Here is an 11,732-nt window from a genome sequence, read left to right on the forward strand (position 1 = left end):
TTGTGCTATTATGTTGCCAGTGAGGGATAATACCGAATTTCAACCAGGGATGTCAGTCCTTAGGCAGATAACCATGGAACAGGGTGAACACAGCAGGCCAAGCAGCATCATAGGAGCAGAAGGCTGACATTTTGAGCCTGCACCCTTCATCAGATTTTCTGATGAAGGGTCTAGGCCCGAAACGTCAGCCTTCCTGCTCCTATGATGCTGCTCGGCCTGCTGTGTTCATCCAGCTCTACACCTTGTATATCTCAGATTCTCCAGCATCCGCAGTTCCGACTATTGGTAACCATGGAACAGTGAGCTTTTTCAGGAATGGTGCATGATAAAAAGGGACAAAATTGAGATGAGAGGGGTGCCTCATTGTAGAGCTGGAGCAGGGCTGGTAGTTAAAGAGGTGAGTTTGGTAAGATATGGCTAGAAATCTCACTGTGTGTCATGACAAAAAACCCTCCAAAAAAAATACTCGACACAACCGACATTTAGCCAAAAGCAAAACATAAAATTCAGCCCAATGCTTTGGATGAGGCGCTAAACTGAGGCCCAAACTGTCTACATGGAAGGACGAAAAATATCCCACCTTTTTTTTTAATCAAACAAGACCAAGGGAGTTATTCCTGTGTCCTGGTCAATGCTTAACCTTCAATCAGCATCACACCTGCACGAAATAAAAATCTGTTCATTATCATAATGCTGTTCTTGGAAATTTATCAAACACATTTTGGCTGCCAGGTTTCCAACCATTGTGACAGTGACTAAGCTTCAAAGAGGATTTAATTGGCAACAAAGCAATTTGAGGTGTATGCTGATCAGGAGAGTGGTATTGTTTTTATAGCTTTCTTTATGAGTTGGGAAGAGAAAAGTACAGTGGTGGATCTTGCTTCTGATTGCCATCTAGTGACATCAGGTAGAAGTGCACAAGCATGGTTACCACGGAGACGATATAAGACTCTAGTGATGCACCTCCCACCTTCTTTTGACCACATAACCTGCTGGTTCAAGCAAAGGGCGTTGTCATTTGGACAAGTTATCCACACAGAGGGCTTCCAGGAGGTAATGGATCAAATTCGGTTTGTGGAAATTTCAGACTGAATGCAAATATATTTTGTCAGCTTCTTGCTCACACACACACAAAAAATGGATTTTATAAATAGCTTTCTATGCAATTGTTGCTGTTTAAATCTACCTGGAAGCTATTAATGTATAATTGCTAATCAGAGGAAATGACTTGTTTTGCCTGTGTCTCTTGGAAGAGGACAAAAGGCTAAGTGAATGTGCTTGATTCATTTATATAATCCTCACTGTAATTAGGACTCAATATGAAGTTTTAGTTTTAAGGAAACTTGCATTTCGAAAGAAACATTAATAGAGAATAAATGCCTTAGGTATTTCAAATAGTTCTAAACGATAAAGAGAACCAGTTGGAAGTAATAGATGCAGGGATCTTAGTTAAATTTTAGAGATCTTTATTTTTCACAGAAGCAACTCCAATGTTACAAAAACACCTAGATTTTTGCAGTGTGAATTATAGTGAGACTATCAGTGCTCAACATTATTATAAAATAAATCTGACAGCAACCACTGGCTGCACAGTAAAATATGGAAGCCTCAGTACACCAGTAACTTAAAGTTTTTGTGATGAACATGTGAGGGTGTGAATGTGTAATACTTAACCATTAAAAATCTATTAAACATTCACAAAAATGTTAGTTTTATTGATTCATATTGAAGTGAATTTTAACAGCTTGATACAGCCAAACAACCTCTTCAGCACTTTTTTTTTAAACTTTTGCAAATGTGGGCTTTCATTCCTTCATTTCTTAATTATTGTTGGAGATTGAGAAAAAAACAAAACTTGTTTTTTTTAAGGTTTTCTTTGTCTATTTCTGTGAATCTCCATATCTATCGCTCTCTCTTGCTCTCATTTTTCTTTTGCTGTTGATATTTTACTATTTGTATCTTACATTTAATTGACCAAATTTCCCAAAGATCCTTAAACAGCACCTTCCAAACCCACAGCAAGTTCCATAGACAGACAAGGGCAGCAGATACATGGGAAGACCACCACTTACAAATAATCCCTGAACCATTCAACATCCTGACTTGGAAATATATTGTTGTGCCCTCACTGCTGCTGGGTCAAAATCTTGGAATTCCCTCTCTACGGGCATGTAGGTCAACCTACTACATGTGAACCCTGGCCATTCAAGAAGACAGCTCACCAAAACCTTCTTAAGGGCTACTAGAGACAGACAATAAATGTTGGCCAGTCAGCAATGCCCACACTTCATGAGTGAATTTTAAAAAAATCTCTTCACCTTCTTGGTTTGGACTCTGTATGATTCAGTGTAGATTCTTCAAAGTGGTTAAGGAAATATGTGATAGCTTGTCCTGTTCAGTCAGGTTCAAGAACACCACTAGGGGATATTGTATTGTCTCAGACGCCAAATGATGTTAAGTTGATGCTAGAAGTTCAGGAACTGATTGTCAAATTCAAGGTGTTATTAACATCAAATAATATGAGGAAATCATTAGACAGGGCTAACTGCAAGTGTCAAGAATGTTCCTCTATTCAAGTTGGTTTAAAAAATTTTTGCAGATACAGACATGATTCAATTTTGTGTATAACTGCATACAGTTCAAATGCAGATTACAGCTCAATAACCATTTTATGGTTATTTTTCCAATTTGAGATTCATATACATTGTTACTGTTTTATATTGCAACTTCAAATGCAGACATGGAAGTTTATAATTGTAACACTCTCAGTGAGAATGTAACCTTAGAAAGCCCATTTGCACCAGTTGGTCATCTGTGGCTCCTCCTTTGAAGGTTGGATGCAAGCAAAACGTGAGATGGCTAAAAAAGATGCTTTTCGTTCTTACAATGGAAATTGATACAATTGATTAATATTGCGTATGTTTTAGAAATGCAATGATGCAGGCGTAATGTCATGCTGGGGTTTTCCTAGAAAGTTTATTGGGAAGTGACGTATATTGATTTAACACCAAAATCTCAAGATCGAAATTTCCTTGAACATTGATTCTGCTCTGAAGATTCACCAAAATCTCGCTTGACTCATTATCATAGCTGCATTTCTTTTTCAAGCACTGAGAAGTTGAGATTCTATATTCTTAGCAGCTGTAAATGGGTGACAATTTACCCAATACCCAATGTAATCTCATCTGGACCCAAAATCATCGCCCCAGGTGTTGTAGTAGTGATTTGGTTTCTTTGTATTCTTTTTATTTCTGCTTGTGAAGACCTGGATTGCTTTTGTTTTCTATAGTTTTGGCACTTTTTTAGTGGCAAAAAACGTTTTAGTGGCAAAGCTTTCACAATTGTCACTCATTTATTAAACATGCTTGGTTTCAGGCACATAAACATTAGTTTAATGGTTTGAACAATTCATTTTCATAAGGTGATTAACAAAAAGGATCTGACTGTTTATGGTTTATTTTCTGTGTGCTTTTATGTTCTCAGATTCTGACACATGCTAATGAAACTCATAAGAAATGTTGACTTAAGTTGTGTCAAGAAATTACATTGTTAAATCAAAAGAATTAAATGCGTGAGTTTGTAATTTCAGTTTAACACCACCTCCAAGGGGTTACTGTATGGTGTTCTAAGTGACAGATATCCTGAAACTTCCAAACTAGATAAGTGAAGAGCTCACTAGTGGCACAAGTTATCAAAAAGATCACCCAAGGTTACAAAATTGCCGATCAGTTGAGGCAGTAGATCCACCACCCAAACAATTAGACCACCACTGTTTAGCAAGTGTGTAAAATCAGCTTTGCCTTACATCTTTTATTCACTAGTTCTTAGCCTTAGTTGTAATTTGTTAGGATTTATTTCATGGTCGGGTTATGAGCTATTTTCTGCGTGGGACTTCTCTCTTCTTGAGCATGGACACTGAACAGAGTATAATGAAGCCTGAAACTTCTCAGAATGTTATTTCTTCTTTGCAGAGTTTGAGTATTCAATGCAGCTGTGTATATCACGAAGCTAAAAGGTAACAATTAACTTTGAATGCATCATTTGCATTTCACAGAGGAATTCTTTTAAAAAGGCAATGAAAGTTAATAACTTTTTGAAATGACACGGAACAATTCTAAAGAGTTAAGTAGATTCCAACAACTTTTTGGCTGGTTTTAAAATTTGTGTCCAAAGGTGGATTGGCCATGCTAAATTACCCATAGTGTCCAGGAATGCGCAGTGTAGATGGATTAATGACGGGAAATGTAGGGTTACAAGGATAGGATGGGGGGTTGGTCTAGGTGGGATACCATTCAGAGGCTTGGTGGGCTGAATGGCCTGCTTCCACACAGTAGGGATTCTATGATTCGATAAATTTATTCTGAAAAGCTAGCATTTTTTTTCTATATCAGAAGCCAAGTGTTGTTGGCCCCTTTGCTTTAAGCGAGTAAATACAGAGCAACATGTTGGCACCTTAACTAGCAGCACGGACCAAGTGATTTCTTTATTACTGACTACTTGAAGAAAAAAAGGTTTTGATTTTAAAAGTATATAGCAAAGGAAGGTTGTCAAGTCACAGGGCTACATTCAATGAGGAACCTTCTGCAAGATCTTTTCAAGAGTTGCCAGGCTGCACCATACTGCATTCTAAGAGACAGATATCCCGAAACCAAACGCTGTGCTTTTTAGTATTTTCAGTGGGTAACCAGTGACATTTCTGTTTCAAGCTCAGCTACAAAGTAATTTCTAAAAAGGAATTTTAGAACAAGGAAAATATCTCATTCAAGAGTTGGTCCCCTGGGTTCCCATGAACATATCAATGTGATTCCTTGTGATTGTCACTCAGATCTTGCCATTCAGTGTGTCAAAATAAAGAGAAACTTCCGATACAAAAAATAACAAAGATCCACGAAACATCCATCACCAGTAAGCTTTTCTGTCACTGCAAGAAGCATTTCCTTTATCAATCTTCTGTTAGTACTTTGGGATAGCAGGACATTCAACAAAAGACAGGGGAATGCACCAAAAACATTAAGCACCAAAAGGCCACATTCACTGCTTTGAGGCTGGGGCAGTGGTTGGGTAGAGTAGAAGACAGGAATATTTTCATGCTAGTATTGCCGAGAGGAAAAGTTTCGCATATACAGATGTCACCACTTCTCCAGCAGGTAAAAAGTCAACGTGTCGTGGTTTTTGGTAATCTTGAAATAACTTCCCTTTCAAAGTGAGTTTGTAGCACAAACTTGCAACACTAATTTGTAATAACTCGGTCACATCATCCATATCCTAGTTACTCAAATTCTTGGATACTCACAGCAGAATACAAATAGTTTTAATTGTACCAGAATTTATAACTGCACTCTTTAAAATGACGTCTAATGTGTGCCAAAAGTCTGAATCTATGTTTAGGCAAGTAAGCATCGAAGATGTCATAAGTGGATCCATCAACATTGTGAGCCATTCACAGTTTCACTGTAGCAGCCATGTGTACGCAGACATGCATGGCTTATTCTTTGAGATAAGCATATGCTACTGGCAGGATGAACCAGGTAGTCAAATTGACAACGACAAGCAGGCAACAAGGAACTAATGCAGTGGTGGTGGTGAAGGAGTGGCTGTTCCAAACAACAAGGTAACAATGAGATCCATGCCTTTTTTTTCCAAACGTGAGACAATAAATGAAAATGTAACTTTTGTTGTACAAGGTGCTAAGCTCTGAAAGGGTTAATGCAATGGACCAGCAGTTAAATATGGTTACATCATATGGAATTGAGCAAAGGAACAGATTTGGATCTCAATGGAAACAGACATACAATCTAAGTTTCCCTCAAAGTCTTTTGTAACAATGCCTACTATACCAATGTAATTAGTCTTGAAATGCTATCATATAATAGACTATACCTTGTTTAAGATAAGAGCCTCTACTTGTTAGGTTTCCAATAGCTTTCTTTACCACAACAAACTGAATGGACCACGTAAATCCCAAACTAAAAGCAAAATGATGCAGCAAATCTATGTCTGGCGACCAATAGCCCAGATAGCTCATACAACATAATGAGCAGCGGTGAGGATTGATCATGCAACAACTTCCAGATAATGTACTATCTATTTCACTATAAGCAAGGCCATTCTCAACAGTAATGTCAAATCTATTTTCTTCACAAATAATGAACCTTTGAATCATCCAAATTGGAAAATGCACTGTAAAATTATTATTGCAGTTTAATGTTTGTGACAATTTGTTGAAATTATTTTCCGACGGGAAAAGTTTAATTGAGCACAACCATGCTCACAACCCCTAAAGGTGAAATATTATGTACACACAGCAAATGCAGCAGCTAATGAAATTTCATTCTTAGTGCTAAAAATACTTATATTTCTGAACCTTTTTAAAGGAGATAAAAATATTAGTTTAAATCAGGCTTAACATACTGCCTCATTTTATGCTTCATGTTCCAATGGGAGAACAGTACTAAGAGTAACTATATTGGAAGATACAAGGTGTGATTATTATTTTGAAGTAATTCTTCAGTTTGTAATTAATAACTCATGTTAATCGAACATAAATTAAATCATCTGCATTCTTCTGTAGATGGAGTGTGCCTGACAGAAAACCAGAGTGTCTGACATAGTTTAGTCACTGTGCCACCAAAGTACTCTGAACCCAAGTGCGGTGATGTACCCTATCAGCAGTTTGACCATTAATGGTTGGAAATGACCTTCCCATGATTTCATGACAATTGTACGATAAAACAGGCAAAACTTTGAATACAGGGATCAGGCTGGCCTCATTTGCTGTGCTATTACCCATTTTATGCTGCTGCTCAGGGTAAAATTCACACCCCACCTCTCCCACACCTTTTGTGTTTTTATACTAACTATTGAACATGAAAAAAAAATGCTCTGGTGTTACCATATTGTAACCTTTGATAAACCTTGGTGAAATGACCACAACAGTTCTTTTGCATGAACTTTCCTACTGAGATTGGGTGGCTTTTAAAAAAAGAAATATCATATTCATCCAACCAAATCCAAACTATGAAACAAAGTGGTTTATTGAATGTGGAACCTCAGGCATGTGACAACGGTCTTACCCCAGGAATGAAGTGTTGTTGCCACTGACTAATTAAAGTTCATACTAAAATTACAAACGTAAATTGTCAAAAGCCCAAATTTGTACTCTGCAAGTTAAAGGCTCTTGAATTTCCACCACCAATATTGGTTATTTTGATAGTGAATTGGTATCAATGGAACTCAAGATATAACTATGATGTTGTATCTGTGGCTTATTTCTCCTTTCACTCCCAGGCCCAAGTATGGATTCATTTTTGACTGCTTGATCAAAGTTTCAACTTAGAGAGCTAGACCAATAATAACACTGATTGTTCTGTAAAGACAATGGCAGGAATTGGAAGCTAAAACATGCATGCCAACCAACAGTGAGATGGGAACTTTATAGACAGGTCGAATCGAGAAAAGTAGCAAATAACTGACCCAATGATTCAAGAAAACTGAACTGCCGTACAGCCCTAAATGATGGCAAGATGCACATAGAATATATGCAAATTTCAGAGGGCCAACAGCTGGTAGTGAATTATTTTGCAGATTTAAACAACTTGTGATCAGTGTGAGAGGGTCACAGAAATTGTAGAAATCTTCCTTCAATTCTTGTTTGGAAAATTGTGTTATGTTTAAGTTTGTAACCCAATCCTTCTTTTGCAAAGTGAGATCGCCATTTTTCTCCGAATTGTTAAAATTGTTGTCACAATAATCTAGATCATTCTTCTTCCACCTTCCCCCAATTCATATTTGACCCCACCACCCAAACACTTCAGTTCGTTTCCTCCCTCTTCTTATATGTTATTCTTCTCTCCCTTAATAACCATTCTTCCATTCCTGCTAGTAACAAGAGCTCACTTTTCCATTAAATTTCACTCTGGTCTGCTCCCCCGCAAGCCTTATCACCTGTCTCATTTCTATTTGATGTTGCTACTTCATGGTATCAAATGATGTCAAAATGTTCAGTAGAATTCCAGATCTTGTAAAAATATCACAGACAAGTTAAATAATTAGCACTATTTTCCATAGCTCACTGTTGACCTATAACTTTGTTTAGCTGTAAAATAAACAACATAGTTGACTGTTTTTTGTTTTATTGACTGTATGGTTGAAGTTCATGGCTCATGAAATTATGGTCTTGTGAAAACGTAAGGTTAATAAAGTCTGAAGTTATCACAGACCAAATGTTGCTGTACGGCACAGTGAGGGTTTTGGAGGGAAGGGGTCAAAAATTCAGTCAGGCCAGTGAGTGGATATGGGAACCACGATGTGTGATTCCATTGCACTCGATCAAGGCAATGCAGAGTCCATGCCATCTGCTCCTCCCTGGAATTGTAGCAGCAGCCCAGAGCTGGTAGGAAAGCTGATTGGCTGCATTCTCAACACGGGAACCAGGCTCTTGTCAGACGAACCCCAATTAAAGCCAGTCTCCATCTCTTAAACGGGGAGATGTGTTTTGGTTGCGGAAGATGCTGAAAGTGACTGGGGAGGTTTTATAAGCAGGAAGAAAACAGAAATGGAGCAGCAGACTGAAGAGAGAGTCTTCAACTCCTGATTTAAACATGCAGGCCAGCATACAAGCCGTAGAAAGAAGGGAAAAAAAAATTAAACAAAAGAATGGTAGATGCTGGAACCAGAAACTAAACCAAAACAGAAATGGCTGGAAAATCTCAGCAGGCCAGGTATCATCTATGGAGAGAAATCAGAGTTGAAGTTTCAGGTCCAGTTGTGAAGAAATGTCACTGGTCCCAAAATGTCAACTGAGCTTTTCCAGCAAGTTCTGTTTTGAAAGAGTTCATTGTTTCCTGGGGCCGAAGAAGCCCTTTAGATAAGTAGAGGCAGAAGCCATTCGGTAGAGTGACGACATTTCAACTTGATAACTTAGCAGCCCCGGTACCATTTTGGCTCAGATTGCTGCCATTGTAGCTGATCGAGTTGTTGGTGTCTAGCAGATCACTGAGTTTGCTGAGGCTCTGCCCTAGGGAGAGTGGCAGTAACTCTCAGAATTACTGTATATAATGCTATCAGCAGAACCCCTCTGCCATTGCGTACCGGTGCTTGTCAGCCAGCAATTACTGACTGTTACCTCCTGTGCAGAGGGCAGGAAAGAACACCCAGAAAACAGGTAAAATGGAGAAATAAATAGTTGGGCATAGTCTGTATTATTAGAGACATTGTGTGATAAAGCCAGTGCCATTTGGTTGATGAGTAGTTTATTTTGTTTTAACATTTTGGCAAAAAGACACTGCAAATGTCTGTGACAGTTGTCATAATAATGGGGAAATGAGGAACAATTACGATCTGAGAAATAATTTCAGGGAGTTGAAGTCTCATGGATAGTGAGTGGCTTTCCACACTACACCACTCTGACTTCGAGAACTTTGGCCAGCACCTCAAACAACTCACACACCATCCTTCCATTAACACTGCAGCAGGAAACGAGAGGAAAACACACATCACCTGAAAGTTGAATGCTGGTCTCTTTAAATAGCATTAGTGGGGAATCCATCACACAGCTGAAAACAGGGCTTGCAAAGTCCAAAACAGCAGGTGAGATACCAAATCAGCACCACCATCTATCAACTCTGACAAAGCACACATCAAAGCATGGCTGGCCAATGCATACAGACCACACTGGACATTCTGGGCAGACCCATCCTTTATATTCACCTGCTGGTTCCTTTCATACTGAAATCAATGACGTTACAGCGCTGAAGCTTGGATTTGTGTATGCACAGAAGAACATTGTTCCAGAGCATTGGGATCAAAGTGCTGTGGAAAATTTAAATTGCTATCTGATTTTGTCAACAAACATTAACATACAAGTGAAAAAACTGAACTCATTAGTTAAATCTGGAAGGACTAATCTGTAACTGTGATGGTATTTTTTAACCTGAACTCCAGTTTATTTCCTGAACCACAAACGTAATGAGTTGAATGACCAGATGGGTAATTTACTATTGACTTTAAGAAGATGGATGTCTGATGCAAAAATTTGACTCTCTAAGTTTTTGTCTGCCTGAAAAGGAGTGCAAACATTTAAGTAGTTTTCACTGTTTTAGCTTATTAAACTCAATTTGCGGCTCGCATGGTGGGGCTGCCCATGTTTTGGATTCATTGAAGTACCCTGGACTTCGATCAGCGGGTGTCGTTCTATGTCTACAATCCATAGTGCGTAAGAGGCAAAGAGAAATGTTAACTCAATGTATAGAAGGCCCAGTTTGGAGTCTCAAACGTTAGGCAGATTTCTTTGTCAACCACCTAGGGCTTAAAATTAAATTGGAAAGTAACAACAACCAAAACAAAAGGACATACAATTCCATTTAACTCTTACTTTGAAAATCTATTTCCCAGGTTGCTTCACAGAGGTGTAAGTATATGAATTAACACACAGCTAAAGGCCAAGAAGGCAAAAGCATGGCTGAAAAGGTTTGATTCAAGCAGGGTTATAATGAATGTAATGAGATGGAATAATTAATAAAAATAGTTCCATGTAAAGGAGTTTGAAGGAAAGCTTGTTTTGTTTTAACTCAAAGTTGTCACTCAATAAGCCAGCATTTATTGCCGTTCCCCAACTGCGCAGAGGGCAAATAAGAGTTAAACACATTGCTATGGGTCTGGAATTGCCTGTAGACCAGACCAAGAAAGGATGGGAGCATTCCTTCCCTAAAGGGCATTGGTGAGCCAGATTTTTTTTTTAAATCACAATTAATAGCTGTTACATGATTGCTACCAGGCCACCATTTACATTTATTCCAGAATTTTCTTTTGATTTCAAAATTCACCATCTGCCATCATGGGATTCAAACCCATTTCCCCAAAACATTAGCCTGAAGTTTTGGATTACGAGTTTCTTGACATAACCACCATGCCACTGCTTCCCAGTTTCTACACTGAGACAGAAACAAAAGGTCAGAGTGAGAGAAACTGAGAATTGGTGAGGGTGGTGTTTGTGGGAAGTTGGAGAGTTATGAGAGGTATGAACCAAGAAGGGACTCAAAAATAAGGTTTGAATTGGAGGCACAGGAGGACCAGGACTAACTGTAGGTCAGTGGGGACAAGAATGATAGGTCATTATAACTTGGTCTAAGATGGGGTTTATTTGGTCCGAGACAACCCAAGATAGAACCCAAAACAAGATTTAGGGACTGTAGCAGGAGCTGAAGATGATGGCTCAGCAGGATAAAATAACATCTGATGCAAGACTAGAATTGATTAAGTATAGTGTCTTTTGTTTTTCTTGCCATATTAGGTAAATATTTTAAAGGAAAGGCTGAACCACAATCTAATCATCAGTTATTTAAACTTCTGACCCGATTTGCTGGCAGCATCAAGTTCCCAGCTGATCTTGAGTACACCCTTTTTACCAGTCTATGTTAACATTACAAAGTGAAATAAAGTTGTCATTAAAATTCATACTATAGTTACTATGTTACCTGAAAGTTTCTTCCTTGCAACAGTGATGTACATTAATCATTTGTGCACTGAATAATAGAGATCCCAGCAGACCTAATAGTTGTACGCATCTTTCTGTGAGCTGTTCTGAGATCTACTGGTAAAGTCAGAGATAGTAGGAACTGCAGATGCTGGAGAATCCGAGACAACAAAGTGCAGGGCTGGATGAACACAGCAGGCCCAGCAGCATCATAGGAGCAGAAAGGCTGACGTTTCGGGCCTAGACCCTTCATCAGAAA

At 38.6% G+C, this 11,732-nt stretch overlaps 1 protein-coding gene and 1 long non-coding RNA gene across 4 annotated transcripts in view; one reads left to right on the forward strand and one right to left on the reverse strand.

Annotated features, from left to right (window-relative positions):
- The window catches only part of LOC109934062 (opioid-binding protein/cell adhesion molecule homolog), a 920,827-nt gene that overhangs the window by 350,355 nt on the left and 558,740 nt on the right, over positions 1-11,732 (reverse strand). The gene's annotated exons all lie outside the window — the stretch shown is intronic.
- Positions 984-11,732, forward strand: part of LOC125486743 — a 19,440-nt gene continuing 8,691 nt past the window's right edge. Inside the window, exon 1 of the long non-coding RNA XR_007265371.1 lies at positions 984-1,053. This is a non-coding gene — a long non-coding RNA (uncharacterized LOC125486743). The remainder of the gene's footprint in view (positions 1,054-11,732) is intronic.

Source organism: Rhincodon typus, chromosome 32, assembly GCF_021869965.1.
Source record: "Rhincodon typus isolate 14 chromosome 32, sRhiTyp1.1, whole genome shotgun sequence".
Taxonomy (NCBI): domain Eukaryota; kingdom Metazoa; phylum Chordata; class Chondrichthyes; order Orectolobiformes; family Rhincodontidae; genus Rhincodon; species Rhincodon typus.